Here is an 18,489-nt window from a genome sequence, read left to right as displayed (position 1 = left end):
TATATGCAAACGTTGTGCATCCCTGCTAAAACTTGCATGTGCCATTGAATTGCAAAGTAGTTAATGCAACATATTCCGGATATATTGAAATATGTAATATACAGTATATGCTGATTTTAACATATCTGAACACAAAAAATACAACAGGTGTGGCAAGTGTAAAAGTCCGGAACACTGTCTATCTGTAAATAGAAGAAGTAAGCAAAGCTTGTATAGTAAGGGGAAAATTCAATTACCCACAGTAAATTACAGTGGGTGAAGATGGGTAGCCTCAGGCTTTAACTCCTGGGGCTATTCATTTGGAATATTGAATTCCCCCAATAGTCATGTTAACATCCATTAAAGGACCGTGTTAACAGTGTTAAGAAGATGAGATAATATGTGTTAATGCACAGAATACGAGAACCCCCAAGTTATCTGGGATTTTGTTTAGACCTATTAGGGCAGGTGAAAAAAAAAAATCTTCTTCCTTGCTTTGATCTAGGCTTTCCAAGCTTACTCATATAACTGTAAGTTACCTTGATAGGGATTGTTTCCAATGCAATTTTCTAAACTGTATTAAGAAATTGCAACATTATGCACTTAGCTGTAGATGGAGTAATACTGTCAGTGTACATTTAAACATCAAATGGCTAACCTGGTCATCCTAGCATTTCAGGCATGTGTCAGCATCAGAAAGGTTAGCCAATAAATTCATTTGCAGGTAAAGTACATAGTATCTAAATCGTAAATGGAGCCATTCTATCTCTGGCAGGAATAAGAGGGAGATGTACTAAACATTGGAGAGTGATAAAGTGGAGAGAGATAAACCATATACAGGTTGAGTATCCCTTATCCAAAATGCTTGGGACCAGACGTATTTTGGATATCGTTTTTTTCCGTATTTTGAAATAATTGCATACCATAATGAGATATCATGGTGATGGGACCTAAATCTAAGCACAGAATGCATTTATGTTACATATACACCTTATACACACAGCCTGAAGGCAATTTTAGTCAATATTTTTTATAACTTTGTGCATTAAACAAAGTGTGTCTACATTCACACAATTCATTTATGTTTCATATACACCTTAAACACACAGCCTGAAGGTCATTTAATACAGTATTTTAATAACTTTGTGTATTAAACAAAGTTTGTGTACATTGAGCCATCAAAAAACAAAGGTTTCACTATCTCACTCTTATTTAAAAAAGTCTGTATTTCGGAATATTCCGTATTTCGGAATATTTGGATATGGGATACTCAACCTGTATATACCAGCCAATCTGCTCCTAAGTGTCATTTTTCAAACACATCCTGTAACATGGCAGTTAGGAGCTGATTGGTTGGTGCTTTATCTTTCTCCACTTTATGTCTCTCCGAGACATAGTACATCTGCCCCTAAGTGAGCTACATTACACATTTCCAGGATATTAACATTAAAGAAATGTGATGCAAGCATTGAGTAGAAGTTGTAGCTACATGACTATGGCCAGACGAAGAACCCCACTGTTATTCTAAGAACACTATGTCCAATACTGGCTTAAAACCATCACTCCAAGACCCCAATGTATTTGCTGCTAATGGTTGCCGACACTACTGCAGTCCTTTCTGCAGGTTTGGTATGTTGATATTGGTCATGTCAACATTCATTATGTCAACAAGAGAATGTGGACATGGTGATAATGTTGAACATTTTGACATGTTCATCATGTTGACAATCACCAGCTTGACATTCAGCATGTTGAAACTGATGAAATGTCGGCAATGCATCTGTAAGGTATTACTAACCTCTAACCTCTAGCCCTAACCCTTAAACCTACTGGAAGTGTAACTCTAATACTAATGCTAGTGTCAATATATTCACTATGCCAATATATCATATGTAGATATCTTCCAGATGTAGACTAGTTGTCAACATTATAACCATGTCAACTAGTTGTCAACATTATGAATTTTGACACAGTGAATGTCAACAATGTGACTGCATGCCCTTTCTACAGCTTTCAACACAACTATTTTACAAAGTCCTCATATAGTATCTTTCACTGACATTGGTGGTTATTCAGAGATCTCTCTCTCTCTCTCTCTCTCTATATATATATATATATATATATATATATATAGCAAGGTGTAGTTTGGCACTCACATCAGAGAAGTCAAATAATGGGGTGATCCTTCAGGTAAAATACCGAACTGGTATTACCATAAATATTTTGTACTGTATCCTAAGAAAGTCAGTAAGAAGGCACTCCAAATTAATTCATGCTGGTGTATACTAGCACAGCAGCTCCTGCAGTATCATACTTGTGTTGTTATGCCTTGACAATGATTCCAAAGAGAATCGAAACGTTGGCTGTATGACTGCAAAAAATTCAGCATGCAATAGCTAATAAATATGATTAATTCACTTGTAGAGTGCCTTCTTCCTTACTTTCTTGGCATACAGCACAATATATATACGGTATATATATATATATTAATATATTTATATACATTAGTATTAATTAATATGTGTCCAGACTTAAAGGGATGAGGAGATAACATATATATATATATATATATATACTGTATATAGATTGTAAACAACTCTGAGTCAGCTTGTTTAGAAAATGAGCAGCTAAAGCACTGACTAGTCTCTGAAGGCTGCTTGTATGACTATTGTGATGAAGAAGAGGCATTTGTTATTCCAAAGAAGTATGCAACATTTTTTTAACGCCCCAGGTCTTTTGTGAGCTGAATGGTGCTATTCATTTAGTTTAACGTATCCTGGTCCCCTGTGCATTCACTGTGCTTTACTTATATATACTTCTTCATCTTATTTTAATTTTTCAACTACTGATTTTCTTCAATTCTAAATGTGTCCATACTACTGGCTCCATAACATAAGATCACAGTCATATACAGCATATAGTAGGTGCAGGGTACATATGGACCCCCAAGTTAAGGTGGGTCCACACCGCACATGGGGGGTCATTCCGAGTTGATTGCTCGCTAGCAACTTTTTGCAGCGCTCGCCTATAGGGGAGTGTATGTTTGCTGTGCAAGTTTGCGATTGTATGCGCAGCCGAGCACTGAATAGCTCAGAACTTACTCAACTGTTGCGATCACTTCAGCCTGTCGGGTCCCGGAATTGACGTCAGACACCCGCCCTGCAAACGCTTGGACACGCCTGCTTTTTTCCAACCACTCCCAGAAAACGGTCAGTTGACACCCACAAATGCCTTCTTCCTGTCAATCTCCCTGCGATTGGCTGTGTGAATCGATTCTTTGTAAAATCCATCGCTCAGCAACGATCCGCTTTGTACCTGTATGACACGCCTGCACATTGCAGTGCATACGCATGTGCAGTTCTGACCTGATCGCAGGGCAGCGAAAAATCCTAACGTGCGATCAGGTCGGAATGACCCCCATGATCCATATATTTAATACATTTACCTTGAGACATCACTGAAAAAAAATCACAGACTCAAAAATGGCACCATTTGCCTGGAGATATACACATGCACATAAAGAAATCAACAGGAAAATGGCACAGTGCAATAGTCTTTTCTGCACATGCGCCGACACAAGGGTGGTTGGGCACCAGAACAGAGATTGCACATGGGACCCTTACTCAGCAGCAAATGTCTTGCTGTGTTCACTAGTGGTAATCTTAAGGCTCATATATGCAAATCAATATATGAGCAGTGGTGTATCTAACGTGAGTGCAAGGTGTGCACCACACATGGGCCCATGGCAGGGTGATAACTAGGGTGGTGCCGCCGATGCCATCTCACAGAGTGCAGGAAGCCCTGTGGGCGGAATTGGCCACTGCTGAAAACTGCCGTGCACCCACGGAACTGTTCCTGCTGAGTTGGTCCCGTGCTCTCCTCAGTGACTTGCCAAGGCCCCTGGCTCTTTCACCCATTACCAGGCTATTCACAATGGCTGCCGTGCTTCCAGGCTATGCGTTCCACTGTGGGAACGCAAACTGGAAGCTGTCATCTGCTCTGGGTAGCAGGCACTTCTGAGTGCCATTAGCTGGGAAATGGACTAGCCAAAAACCCTGCAGTTGCCTGAATGCCTATGACATTGGCCAGATTCATCCTGCAACACCTGATGGGTTAGTCTTCTGTGGGGGGCTGGGGCATTAAGTGTGGGGGCCAGTATGTTTTATTTTTTTCCTGTGGATGCCAATGTGGTTTTTTTCCCCCCTGTGGGTGTTAATGTGTTTTATTTTTCTTGTTATGCGCAAATATGTTTGATTTTTCCATGTAGGGACTAATGTGTTTTATTTTTTCCCCAGCAGAGGAGTTCTGGCAGCTATTCTAAATAATCTTTGACTGGGCACACACTGGCTGATATATCGCCCATTCAATTGAACGGCTGATATATTGCTAGCGGGTCGGTGGGTGTGTACCAGTGATATATCAGTGGATGATGTTGTTCCCAGACATATCACGTCGGTTGTGCAGCACAGCCGACAGACAATATATCTACATATATATTTGTGCATCGTACTGCGTATACGTATGGTCGGCCAATCACTTGCTGCAGAGGCCACCGGTGACTGACATCACAACTGGATACATGTAAATGCTGAGCTGTGATGCCAGGCATGATATATCGGGCCAACAATTGGTAAGTGTGTATGCACTTACTAATAAGCAGATAAGTCGGCAGATCAGCTGGACGGCTGATCTGTCATCCTAGTGTGCATCCAGCATTGGAATTACTCAAATGGCTGATAGCTTCGACCATCGCAAAGGCCGTGATGGTGATCCATTGTGTCTCTAGATGCATCACTCAGATCTGCCATGCCAGCAGGAGGCATCTTTTTCTTCAGGCCCTCCTGCAGCATTAGCATCATTTAGCAGTAGCCGCTGCAACAATGTGCGACTACATTGCAGCCATCTTTGAATAACCTGGATTTGAGGGTTTATTCTGTTTTTCCATTTTCTTCAAACCTAAATATGTGCATTTTGCTTTTAGAACAAGTGCTTTAAAAATTGGGTGCAAGTGTATATGACTGATGAAATCCTGACACATACAGGCTACTAGTGCAGACCTACAATACATACACTTGTGTTTCTTATGTGAACAGATTTTACATTGGCAAATTTAAATGCGTTCTAACTCAGTATAAGCGCCATAGTTTATATACTCATCCTGACTGGGAATGAAGGGTTATTTGGGCTAGCATTTGGTGACAACCACTGTTTGTCATATTCTAGCTTCCTTCTTAAATATGTGCAAACTTTACTTGGAATTTTGTTGGAATAGCATATTACCATACTAACCAGAGCAGACATATCTCTATATCCCCTCTGACTATACCAATTAACTAATCTATATGCCAACTGTTTCTCAGATGCCCAGAACTCAAACTACCACACATGTTAAATCATTCTATCAATATTATGCTTTTGTACTTGAAAGCTGACCATTTGTCACATTTGTACTCATTCCAAAAATATGAGAGAGAGAGAGAGAGAGAGAGAGAGACAGTTCTGAGGCAAATGCTAAGGTCACTATTATCACCTTCAATTTAATTTCAACACTTTGAAGAAACTACAGGTTATAAGGCTATATACTGTAAGAGATGAATTATTGGGTCTATTTCCTTGCTTTATAATATTGGAGACAGGAGTGACGTGGGAAGGGTTAAAACTAAAAACGTTCCTCCTGGTATATCTGGTCAGTTCTTTCCTTTCCACAGACTTTCTTTATTCATTCAGACCTTGGTCTTTCCATTGCAATACGGGAATTCCAACGCTTCCCCTCCTGCATTAATTTGAGACTAAGCGTAAATACAGAGCTTTCACTATAAATGAAACCATTTCAGCTCAGACTTGCTGCCAAAATAGAACATACAGAACATTCACTATTTTAATTGGAAATATTCTGCAGTGCAGCCATTCTAGTCCTTTGTATCCTAGACATTTATCTCTTCAATAGAAAGGTATTCTTTGAGTGTATCTAGTGCAGTAATCAGCTCATATATGCTCATTGTCTAGCAGGCAGCCATTTTATGCGCTGAACCAATTAATATTAGAAGGAGTAAAAATATTCATGAAAATGGCATCTAATAATGCATAAGAAACTTTAGAGTCTCAGTGATGTTACTGGCTGGTAGTGAATTGTTAGGATGCATTAGAACATTGGTTCTGCTTAGGAAACGGCTTTGTACAGTACCTACAGTAGCATAGAAATATGATGGCAGACAAATTCCACCTGGCCCACCAGTACTGTATGCTTTTGGATTGTGGGAGAAAAACTGAAGTACCTGGAGGAAACCCACGCAAGCATGGGGAGAATATTCAAACTCCACATAGTTAGGGCTATGTTGGGCGTTGAATCCATGACCTCAGTGCTGTGAGGCAGTAATGCTAACCATTACACCATCTTTACTGCAAGGTACCTGATCAAGTACCTCAGTGATGTCCCAGTTTCCAGGGAATTAACACATGATGTGGCATTCTCATGATTATTGCTTCAGGTCAAACAATGGCCAGCTGCATTATCTGACAGGTCCACTTTAAGACCATCACTAATGGCAACACTGCCATTTCTCCTATGAGTTCATATGAGAACCTCTTCTCAGGTAGCACAATCCTAAAAGCAGCAGACAAGGTGCTGATTATCATTTATTTATATGGTGCGACAAGGGTTCCGCAGCGCGTAGCAAATTACAAAAACAAATGAGCAAGACAAGAAAATGACTTACAGCACAAGAAAATGTAGGACAAGTACATGGTATATAAACATTGCTGCATCAGGGGACAGTTACTGCACTTTAACAGATGGAATAAGTGCAGAGGTTTCCAGAAACATTGTTGCATCTGCCCTAGTCTCCATTGCTCCTGCTTTCATGCTAACACGCATGTGCAGTGAAAGGGAATTTTTTGCAGAAGTGCTTTACCCTCTTACTGATGGGTGTAGCTCTGGATCATAGGCGTTTCTATCATGGGTGCAAAGTGTGCAGTGCACACGGCCCCCTGGGTCCAGGGTAGCCCACACGACACACGCTGCACTCATGTTGTTTTAAACTTACCTTTCTGGAGTCCAGCAAAGGGCGCTGCAGCCACAGCAGTTGCAGCGAAAAAATCACTTCCAGAATGGCTGACGCGCAAGTGCAGTAGGAAATTTGTCTCTGGACCATGGCGGGCGCCATGTTTCCGGAGACCTGCATATGCGCTGTAGACTCTAGCACAATGCTGGAGCCTAGTGCACCTTGGGGAGCAGGGGGCCCACCCGGAGTCTGCACCCGAGCCCCCTCCTCTCTTAAGACGCCCCTGCTTTGGATAGAGTATTTTGTGCCATATGGATATTGAGGTAGTCATAATTATGTGTCTGATTAAGTGTTGGAATTGCTAATGAGATCTTTTTTTTTTACACAGGTTAAATTAAAATGGTCTACTAGGGAAAGTAGGGAATATATATATTTCAGCACATTCCAGATGTTCTAGTTTGTTGCAGATCTTATTAGTCGCACAATTCAGAGGTATTGTTTCACTTTTGTGAAATATTCTCTTATATTTTCCTCATATACAGATCCACAATGCTGTACTATTAGAATAATCAAAATAGTATTTCAAGTGAAAATAAAGTGTAACAGCACATACATATTGTATTGGAGTATTTTTGACTTCACAAAGAACTAGAATGCGCACAATTATATTTGTGAGACATTTAGTTTGCATATAGCTATGATGATCTCTAACCAGCATTTTGTTTTATAACATGAGCCTATTTTATTCATGGATTATAAAAAATGTTGCATCTTGTGAAATATTGACATTATTGCGACATTCTTAGCTGAATGTGGGCGGGGGCATTTAAGCTTCATGTATTGCACTCAGATACTAAAATGAGGTCTCTTTTTATACAGTATGAAGTAAAATAAAAGTGGAACACAGAGCCTGATTCCAGTGGCAGCACCAAGGTCGGTGACACCCGGTACGCATACCTCCCAACTGTCCCGATTTCAGCGGGACAGTCCCGCTATTCAGACACTGTCCCGCTGTCCCTCCCGAGGGTCGCAGTGTCCCGCGGGCGGAGGGACAGTTGGGGGAACCAGCAAAGCAGCCGGTGATCACTGAATAGATGCCGTGCACATGCGCAAAGCATCTATTCAGTGCGGGGAGGAGAGGAAGGGGCAGCCCAGCTGCTCGGGGAGTGCTGGGCACGCCCCCAAAACAGCAAAAAATGGGGATCACAGTGTGATGCCCCGCAGCATCACCAGAGGTCCCACCCCTAACCAGATGCCCCCCCCCACTTTATGGCCTATCCTTCGGCGCAGCATGTCCCGCTTCACAGATTCAGAAAGTTGGGAGGTATGCGGTACGGACAGTACCTGCCAACGCTCCTCTGAAGCATTAAGCTACCCCCAACCCCAATCACTTCTGTATACTGAGTGGCTGATGTATGCGGCACTGTTGCTACTTGGGAGTAATGGCTCATGTGGATCCATGCATTTATAAGCTCATGAATACTCATCTAATGAAAACATTTAGACACAAATGTGACTTTCATGCTGTCCTCTGTCTTCCATGTTTAATCCAAGATAAAAATGATGCTTGAACAAGCATTATTTTACGAGAACAAAAGATAAAAGCTTGAACTAATAGATGAGTGGAGAAGTTAGGACTTTAAGTCTACTTTTTCAGCTTTGTACTATGCACATTTTCATGTAGACCCACAATGCCAGAGTGGTAGGCGCATCTGCATTCTATGAGGAAGTTCCCAATGCAGTGAGTTGCATGTACTACTGTGTGCGCTGTGCTTAGTTAAGCTAAAGGAAATTAAAGACAGTCTCACTGTCTCCTGCACCTCGTGCATTAATCATTATAAACTGAGACATAATTGAGGAGAACTGAAATATTTGAATGCGATTGTACAGTAGGTCCTTGGATGTGTTCCCTGAAATGTCTAGATAAATACACTTGTGAAAAAAACAATTATATGTGCGGTGGCTATATGTGGGGTGGTGCCACTCGTGCGCTTCGTAAATAAGATCCTAAATTGCAGAGATAAATCAACGCTTGGAGGGAGTTATGTCAAGAGACATTAAGTAATTTACAGTGGCTAATTGAATTCCCCTTTTATCTCTCTCCACGCTTTGATAAAGCCTACTCTAAATGTGCCGCATGTCCAAACATTTTGCGATTTCTTAGTAACCCTATGTTTTTCCAAATTAGCTTGTTCAATTTTTGGTTAGTAGGTTATGGGACGTGAAGGGGAGATTCATTTGTAACAGGTTGAAAATGGATGTCACCAATTCTTCTACGGATAAATTGTGTCACACTGATGGGGTGTAGATATCAATGCTGTACCAGAAGGATGAATAGGTTTCTTATCTGAGATTTTAATGCATGCAGCTGATAACTGCTTTATTTATATATACAGACAGTATATAAATGTGAAAGCCCTCACTCACTGACTGACTGACTCACTCAACACTATTATGTTAGGAAGCTGAAATATAACATAGGTATTCTTCGGGTGGGAAATAGGAAAACTACGTAATTAATTATTATTATTTATTTATTACCAGTTATTTATATAGTGCACACATATTCCGCAGTTCTTTACAGAGAATAATTGTCCATTCACATCAGTCCCTGCCCCAGTGGAGCTTACAATCTATATTCCCTACCACATGTACACGCACACACATTCACGCCAGGGTTAATTTTGTCAGAAGCCAATTAAACTACCAGTATATTTTGGGATTGTGTGAGGAAACCGGAGTACCCGGAGGAAACCCACGCAAGCACAGGGAGAATATACAAACTCCACACAGTTAGGGCCATGGTGGGAATCGAATCCATGACCTCAGTGCTGTGAGGCAGTAATGCTAACCATTACACCATCCGTACTGTAATTAGAATTTTAATAAATCTCCCCTAAGGGGGTGAAAAGGGGGTTGACATAATGACGTTATTACTGATGCATGGCTTGCGTTGCGTAAACGATAATGGCCCAACGGACAATCAGATCAAAATTTGGATTGCACCTCCAGAGTTTAGAATTTAATAAACTACAAAAATGGTCCTGTCACTTTTTACTGTATCTGCTATGGATGCTCCTCGAGTAACGCCATGATTATTATTTACTTACATTAAGACGTCTCAAGTTTACAGATCTATAGATTTACCAAATTTTTAACACTCATTTATATTTACAACCGTGAAAATTAGAAACTCCTGTGCGAAGAACGGGTAGAACAGCTAGTTGCACACACAGTAAGTGACAGTTCCACGTTTCAGCCAGGAGGTGTCACTGTTAATAACTAAGCTATAGCAGTAGAGTTACACAGAAGGGCATCATGTCTTGGGCACCTGTTGAAACAACTTCTAGACAGGTGGCCTAAAAATGTAGAATTCTTTCATTTGATAATACTTTCCTCGATGTCCTCCCCATAGGCAGAAAGCCCATCAGGACCAGATTTAACGTTTTTGACTTGCCCTGGGCTATGCTAGCTGCTTCCCTCCAGTGATGCAGCTCACTATGTCACAAAACGCCATCATATTAAATATATGTGAAAACTAGCTGAATACCCGTGCTTTGCTACCAAATACCACATTTCAAGTAATTTCATGCTTGTAACTTTAATATTGAAGGGCTTCCTGGTAAACTAAATTTTTAATCTTTCCTTCAGGCTGGAGAATCGCCAGGCTGTCAGTGGAGGTGACTCTGGAACAGGCAACAGACAGCTGCCCATTGGAGTAGTTTTTTTTTAACTGAACTTGGACATTTTTTTTAAAGAGGCATTCACTTACAAGGCATGGTTTTGCACCTTTAAAAAAAAGTCTGAGTTTGGCCGGCATCCTGCACGGTCGCCGAATTCGGGTGGCATTACATCCCGTCCCATTTTTGAGGCAAATTCAATTAGCCAAGAGTGCTATTCAGGGAAGTTCAGCTGTGGTTGGAGTTGCTATCGCAACTTACATAGAAGCAGCAGAGATAGTACTAATATGGTAATGTTGCCGGAAGTGTCAAGCCTTCTGCTGCATTACTAATAAGACATGCGTCCTAGGACCAGTGGCTTAACGATGGTGAGGCTAGCAGGGCACATGCCACACCAGGACAACTTCAGTGCAGATGGGACACTTGCCAGAGTGCCGGCCATGGGAAGTGGAGGACCAGAGGCGGGAACCGCGGCCATGCGGAGTGCAGCATGTGATCTGGAGAGGAGAAGCCAGAAGCTGCTGGACTAAGCAGCAGTGTGTTCTGGGAGGGGGGGAATGCCAGGAAACCCCACCCCCTTACCAGTCAGCGATGCCCCCTTTTCAGGAGCACGCGCCTTCGCTGCTTACAAAAGTAACTTGCTATTTTATGTGTGCAGTGGGGGGCACCATTTTTTCAGCATGCCAGGAGAGTCAAAAGCCCTTATTTTGCAAGGCCTTTTTCATCCCCCGCAACAGCTCCGAAACGGCATCAGACTATAAATCGCCAACAGGCTGATGCCATCCAGCATCCGCATTTTTCTAGCCAAGCTGTTATCTCCCGCAAATGCTGTTGACTTGTTATTGAAGGACCTCTATGCATGCGCTATTGCTAAGCAATTGCAGCACATGCCCAGCACGGCTTTGCTGCCTGCACAATGGCTAAAAATTGCTCCACTTGTAACTTCCAAGATCTTAATACACCTCAACATACACTACTGTACATGTCCCAGACCATTAAACAGATCTCAGAATACTTTGGGAATGTGATGCTAAGACTAGTAATTTGTTTCAGGATGTTCTTACTATTAATCACTCAGCTCACAGGAGAGCAATGTAGCTGGATGAATGCTATCACCTACTAGATGTTTTATTACAGGAACTTGTGACTAGTACAGAGGAGCATTACAAGAAACTATCTCTAAAAGAGTAACAAAAATCCAACAAAACCCAAAGTAATTGTCAGTTTCATTTTGCTTGCCATGAAATAAGTTTGGGAAAATGTTAATGTCTTACAATATATTAGTATGGATCACAGTGCTGTAAAATAATGTACTATGCTTATATTATATTTTATTTAAAATGCTTGTCATCGGTCCTTTTATTTACATAATTTATAGCTGCACTTTTAACCTCTGTTTTGGAACTTCATACCTCACCAGGGTTTCCAGATTGATGATTGCCAAAAATATCCTAACCAGCCATGATATTGCTGGATAACATCCAGGCTTGTATCTAGAATTTTCTCTGCACTAGGAATAGAGAGCTAAAATTGCTTAATTAACTGCACACATAGCCACACGCATGTTCCAAAACTTAATTATCCATTATTCTCATCTGAACAACTAGTCCAGACTGTAGTTAAAACTAGCATGGAAAAAGAGACAGATAAAAAAATCTGAAAAAATAAATAAAAGAAGCACAGAAAATTAAATGAACATAAGACTACTTCTATGATACCGAACCGTGTACCCATTTACACGTAATGTATGTACAGCCCTCTTCCTATCATCAAACTACTGCAAACCTTGTCACCTAAATTTATCTCAATTTATTGATTTATAATACAGGTTGAACTTGATGGACAATTTGTCTTTTTTCAACCTCATTGGGGTATATTCAATACCTGTCGGATCCTTTCTGACGGAAAGGATCCGACAGGTGAGTATTCAGTGCCGCGGCCAAACCCGACAGGTTTGGCCCGTTCCTGACACTGCCAATCCGACTTTTTTTAAAGTCGGATTGACATTGTGGGAAACGGGGCTAAAACCTGTTGGGTTTGGCCGCGCTTCCGACAATTCACGCGACTCGGCGGCTGAAGCCGCCGAACCGCGTGTATTCTGACAGGCTTCCGACAAGTCGTATTTCTCGACTTGTCAGAAAAACAGGGCCCTAATGAATAGGTCGGAACCCCTTCCGACCTAAATCTGTCGGAAGCTGCCGTCTTTCCGACAAGACCGCAGCTTCCGACACTTATTGAATACAGCCCATTAACTATGTTAGTATGTTATCTGTAGAAATGAATGAAACAGACATGACAGATGGCAGTTATATATGGATGGTAATTTATCAAGTGTTGTCATTCATTTAAAATAAACGGTCATTTTCTTTGGCATTGATAATGCAATATGATTGAAAACAATTTAAATATAAACCAATTTGTTTGTATTAGAATGTATACAATTGATAATGAAGTTGAATAAAAAATGTTCTGTATCATTTAAATTGATGTGTATATACACGATTTGTCATGAAATGCATGTATTCATAGGGTGGAAAAAACTCTTCCTCAGGTAATACTGTAGGCCCATTGAAAGGGACTAAGCAAAGAGAAGGACTCATACACTCAGTGGCCGATTCATACACAGACTGGCTGTTCTGCATCTCACAACAAGCAGTCAGTGATTACTCAAAAGTAAACTTGCAAGGTTTCCATTGCTCCACCAAACCCATTTTCTCCCCCTTTCTAACGGTCACATTTCTGCCTGTGATTTTCTCTGTCCCTGTCTCCCTCTCGCCCTCTCTCACATTTAAACAAGCTTTACTTTTCTTGGCGTCTATGGGCCCTTGGTTGCAGGGTGCTGGCACACTCTATGTGGTCTAAGTAGCTAGATGAACACTGCTTTTGTTGCTGGTGAGAAGTTGAACATCGAAGACACAGAGACTGGCTTGTTTAGAAGGAAGGAGGATGGGGGTGGAGAACTAGGGAGTGAGCCTGGCGTCATCTTGTGGTTACAAAAAAAACTAAAAAACCAATACAAAAAAAAAACCTCTTGACATAGCGAAACGTAATAGACACAAAAAGGGGAAGAGCTAGATTTAAATGAAAACATGAAACAATTTCATATGACCAGTTTTTTAACAGTTTACTATTTAAGTCTTATACTCCAGATATAGCTAAGGAAGGAGTTAGGTCATCTGTAAAGGAAAATGTTCTAACGTGTAGCTATAACTATAATACAGAGCTCTTGGTATTTACTTAAGCAATATAGTAGTAATAAGTGACATAGAAAAATAAATGCTGTTTCTGACAAACAATGTAAGTCTGGATCTTTTTACAGTTTTCTTTTTTTTTTAATTTGTTTGGTTATTAAATTATACATAAAACGCATAGATCTCTATGGCACTAATTACGCCTTCATATTAAAATGTGGGTACATTGCAGTAGGTTTTTCCCAGCTCACTATGCTGAAGTTGTGTCTTTTCATTCATTCAACTGAATTGGAACTCTGGTAAATATAACAAATATAATAGAACAACCCTTAAAAATGCAAAAGCGTGAAAACCCCTAGTAAGCCATATTGTGGAGTCATTCAAGTTGGTCATGTAAGCATGTCTCTGTGTATCCATGGTATTGTTACTATCAGTGTGTTTGTACTGTATGTATGTATGTATGTATGAATGCATGTCTACCTTATCAAATACTGATGTTGCTATTCTTGAGTGTTATATGTCTGTTCATCTATGCAATTGTCTTACATGCACGTTTGGTATGTATAGAGTGCAGTCTTTATCATAGAATATGGTTTTACATTGGTATGCAATGTGCCGCTTCCTTAGCAAGGTTCAGCAATGATTAAAATTCTGGTGAAATTTCATGCATTTTAAGTTATGGAACAGCCCATTTTGCAGAGGCACAAAGCATACGGCTTCAAGTTTGCTTTTGTTTTGACATTAGCAAACTTGCCCAGTGCCCATTCTACACATATGGTGGGATGTAATGGAGTCTGAGATCGCCGAAGGTGCGGGATGCCGGCCTCTGACGTTTTTTAAAGAGGCAGTCACTTAGAAGGCATAGTTTTGCCTTGTAAGTGTTTACCCCTTTAAAAAACTTCAGAGATCGGCCAGAATCCCGCACCTCCGGCGGTCTCAGACTCCATTACATCCCACCATATATTTGTAGATTTGCATGTAGTAGAATTTATTTTCTACTAATGGTGCTGGGACCAGCAATGTAATGGCATTCTGCTGTGTAACGGCACACACCTAAGGCCACATTTGTCCAATAAGGCCTGCAATCATTCGCTATGAAATGGGGAGTGAAGTGATTATTTTTACATTTTTGAACCTTTTGCTCATTTATGCTTGTCCATCTTCTATTCAACATTCTCACCTTTAATAACATTTCTGAACAAAAAAGGTGACTGGTAAACACCAAGTAGTTTAAAAAGAAATGTCTGTGCAATTCTTTCCACCCCCGTAATAAGTGGTGCCTTAGGCATTTGCCTGGTTTGCCTAATAGGACAATTCTGAATAATATTTGTATACTGTATACTTTGGTGTTGTTTTAATAAATAGGGATAACTGTATTATTAATTAATATATAGCTACTGTATAGTATAGTGGGGCTCATGACATTAAAGCAATGGGTACTTTGTTGCTTGCAGTAGCCTACAGGGGGTGCTAAGGGGCACAATATTAGAAGATTCTAGGACCAATAAAAATAAAATAAAATAACAGAAATATAGAAAAGTCAGATTGCTTCGACACTAAACTGAGAATATCATGTGTATAAATATTGTCTGTCTGTCTATCTATCTATCTATCTATCTATCTATCTATCTATCTATCTATCTATATCTATCTATCTATCTATCTATCTATCTATCTATCTATCTGTTGTCAGTCTGTCTGTGCATATGTAAGCGATTTCACCTTGCCCTAATTCTGGCTTAACGGTGAAAGCTTTGTTAATTTTATAATTATATACTAAGCACTATATATTTCTTTCAACACAACCCTTACCTGTGTCTCTTCAGTATAGTGATGACAGATATTTATTCTCTAGACAAGTTACTCAGTAAGGTATTTCCTCAAATATTTTCTTTTTCTCCTGCTCTATTTTCACATCACCTTAAAATAACCCAGCGTCATAATTTTCCGTATTAAATGCCCACTTTGGGCAGTCACTGCTTAACGTATTCAGTCTTAGCTGGAAAGCTGGTGTTACAGGAAACCTTAATATAGTGGTTTAAGGGGAGAAAGTGGAAATTCTGACAGACAATCCTGTCCTAAGTATGTTACCAGCTTTCCTGTGCATTCCCTCTCCCCCTTCCCCCTTGAATACAGATTTATTTCCATATAGCCAGTAGTTAAGTTCTTACTTTTCCTTGCCACACCCTGATACTTTTTTATATTAATCACTTCTGAAAAAAATCTGTCTGTCTATCTATCTATCTATCTATCTATCTATCTATCTATCTATCTATGTAAAAATGCAATATATTAACACCTTAATGTTCTAAAACTTGACCACTATGCTGTCACCTACACGTTCAGCACAGTTTTTGGGGCAATGGTGAGAGTGTACACCATTGTCAGACGAAACACTACTATATAGAGTGAATTTAATTCCAGGTAATGTCCGCAAAGTTTCAATGGAACACAAGCGTCTCGCCCACATCAACTTTGCCAATTGTGTATCCTATAGAGGTCCATTGAAATATTAGTAATGTTAGGTTAGCGTAATTTACAGGGCTGTGCACGCATATGAACATTACGTTGGCACAGTGCTCAGAATTGATTTGTCCTTATTTGTGAAAATCTGGGTCTTATCTTTCATTGTATAAAACAAATAATTGTGATATTGTCATCAATTGAACCATTTAGTGTTCTAGTCTCATTCATCCTTATAAGATATGCGGGATCCGGTCTTTAGGTCGACAGTAAGTAGGTCAACACTGTCTAGGTCGACCACTATTTGTCGACAGTAAGTAGGTCGACATGGTCAATAGGTCGACAGGGACTCTAGGTCGACATGTTCTAGGTCGACATGACAAAAGGTCGACATTAGTTTTTCAAGAAAAAAATCATTGTTTGAACTTTTTCATACTTTGCGATCCACGTGGACTACAATTGCCGAGCGCAGCGGTATTGGAGGGAGGCACCTTGCCCGAAGCATGGCGAGCGGACATGGTGCACTAATTGGGGTTCCCGGTCACTGTACGGAGAAAACGACACAAAAAAAGGTTAAAAAACTCATGCCGACCTTTTCTCATGTTGACCTAGTACATGTCGACGTAGAGTCCCTGTCGACCTAGAAACCATGTCGACCTACTTACTGTCCACCAATAGTGGTCGACCTAGACACTGTCGACATAAGTCTAATCTACCTAACATACCACACCCAAGATATGCTTATGATATAGGTAAGTATCAATAAAAGCAATTTATTTATTTAGGAAGTTGTTTTTTGACCAAGATCAGGTAACCCTACCTATAAATCCTGTATAATAACATTTATTTACAGAACTAGACAATACCTTACGTACAAGTAACTCTTTTGTCACCATAATCGATTCTGGGGAGTTATTTATAGCGAGCCACGAAAAGTGGTCCAATTGCTCCATTTGTGGAGTTTGGTGGGGAATACACTCAGATCATCGTACATGATACAGGGAAGTTTCCACCTAAATGGCACATGTGATAATCACCTTTGACACTAAGTATATCATTATAAGTTTTATTTGACCTCTTTATCTGTTTGTTATCATGCTGTCTTGTTTTAGCATTGTTTTCTTTCCAGTTGTAAGCGTAAAAGAATATGCTGGTGCTATATAAGTAAATGCTAATAAATAAATAAATAAATAAATACTGTAGCAGTCACGTCTATTGTTAGAGATGACTGTGAGTTGCTGATGCTCGGCCAGTTTCCTCGGCAACTCGCGGCCACAAATATCACAGATTATCCTTCGCAGGCCATAGACGAGAGCAGATTGTAATTCCCAGGACTGTGTGCACTCACGCACACTGCAGAGAATTGGATTGCACTGTTAGCATGAGATGCCTTCAAAAACTGTCCATACTGTACATTATACTCATATGTAACAAATGATGGAGCTCTCCATCTAATACATTACAATATTAACCAGAAAGTGTATTATGCAGTCTCTCAGGTATCAATGGTTACTGCATTTAAAGATGAACTACAGTATATAATGCTTACTGTATAATTATCTACACACATTAAGTACAAAATACTTTGAGTTAATAAAAAGTCAATATTACCTTTAAAAGTTCAGTGCAGTATTTGAATAATCTATGTCCCATACACCTGGCAGAAAACTTTATGTTGGTCTCTTGTTTGATAGGAGAATTTGTTGACAGTCTTCTTAATAATGATTTCTTCAGCAGCTTTCTGATGTTTCCCAGCCTTCCACCTTTAGTATGCAAAATCCTCCCTTATGGTACTGTGTCAGGTTCTTAGCAGGCAGTTTGCAGCAGCAGCAGCAGGAGAGATAGCAGGGCTGTAGTGTATTGTAAGTGAGTTTGAAGGAAAGAATTTTTTTCACAATCTGACCAAGTTTAGCAGGCACTGACTTCCAAGCTCCTCCTGTCAACTTTCTCCCCCCCTTTTGATAATTTCTGGAAATGCCTGCTGATTACTAAGTGTGTTGGACCCTCCTGCAGGGGTAGGCAAAAGTGCAGGGGTAACAGACTGAAACTGTGGGGTGAAAGAAAAGTAGGAGGGCTCTAGGACCATGGAGATGAGCTCCTGCCTCCTGGGGTGTCCTATCATTAGGCAAATTACATATAAAAGGTCCCTCGCCATACTGCATCTAGAATTGAGGA

At 40.3% G+C, this 18,489-nt stretch overlaps 1 protein-coding gene across 1 annotated transcript in view; it reads right to left on the bottom strand.

Annotated features, from left to right (window-relative positions):
* Positions 1-18,214, bottom strand: part of ACAN (aggrecan) — a 119,543-nt gene extending 101,329 nt beyond the window's left edge. The window contains exon 1 of the mRNA XM_063925777.1: positions 17,926-18,214. The gene's annotated coding sequence lies outside the window, so the exon portion shown is untranslated. The remainder of the gene's footprint in view (positions 1-17,925) is intronic.
* Positions 18,215-18,489: the final 275 nt, after the last annotated feature.

The sequence above is a fragment of the Pseudophryne corroboree genome, chromosome 6, assembly GCF_028390025.1.
Source record: "Pseudophryne corroboree isolate aPseCor3 chromosome 6, aPseCor3.hap2, whole genome shotgun sequence".
Classification (NCBI taxonomy): domain Eukaryota; kingdom Metazoa; phylum Chordata; class Amphibia; order Anura; family Myobatrachidae; genus Pseudophryne; species Pseudophryne corroboree.
Note: the sequence above shows the minus strand (reverse complement) of the source record. Positions and strands in the feature narration are given on the sequence as shown.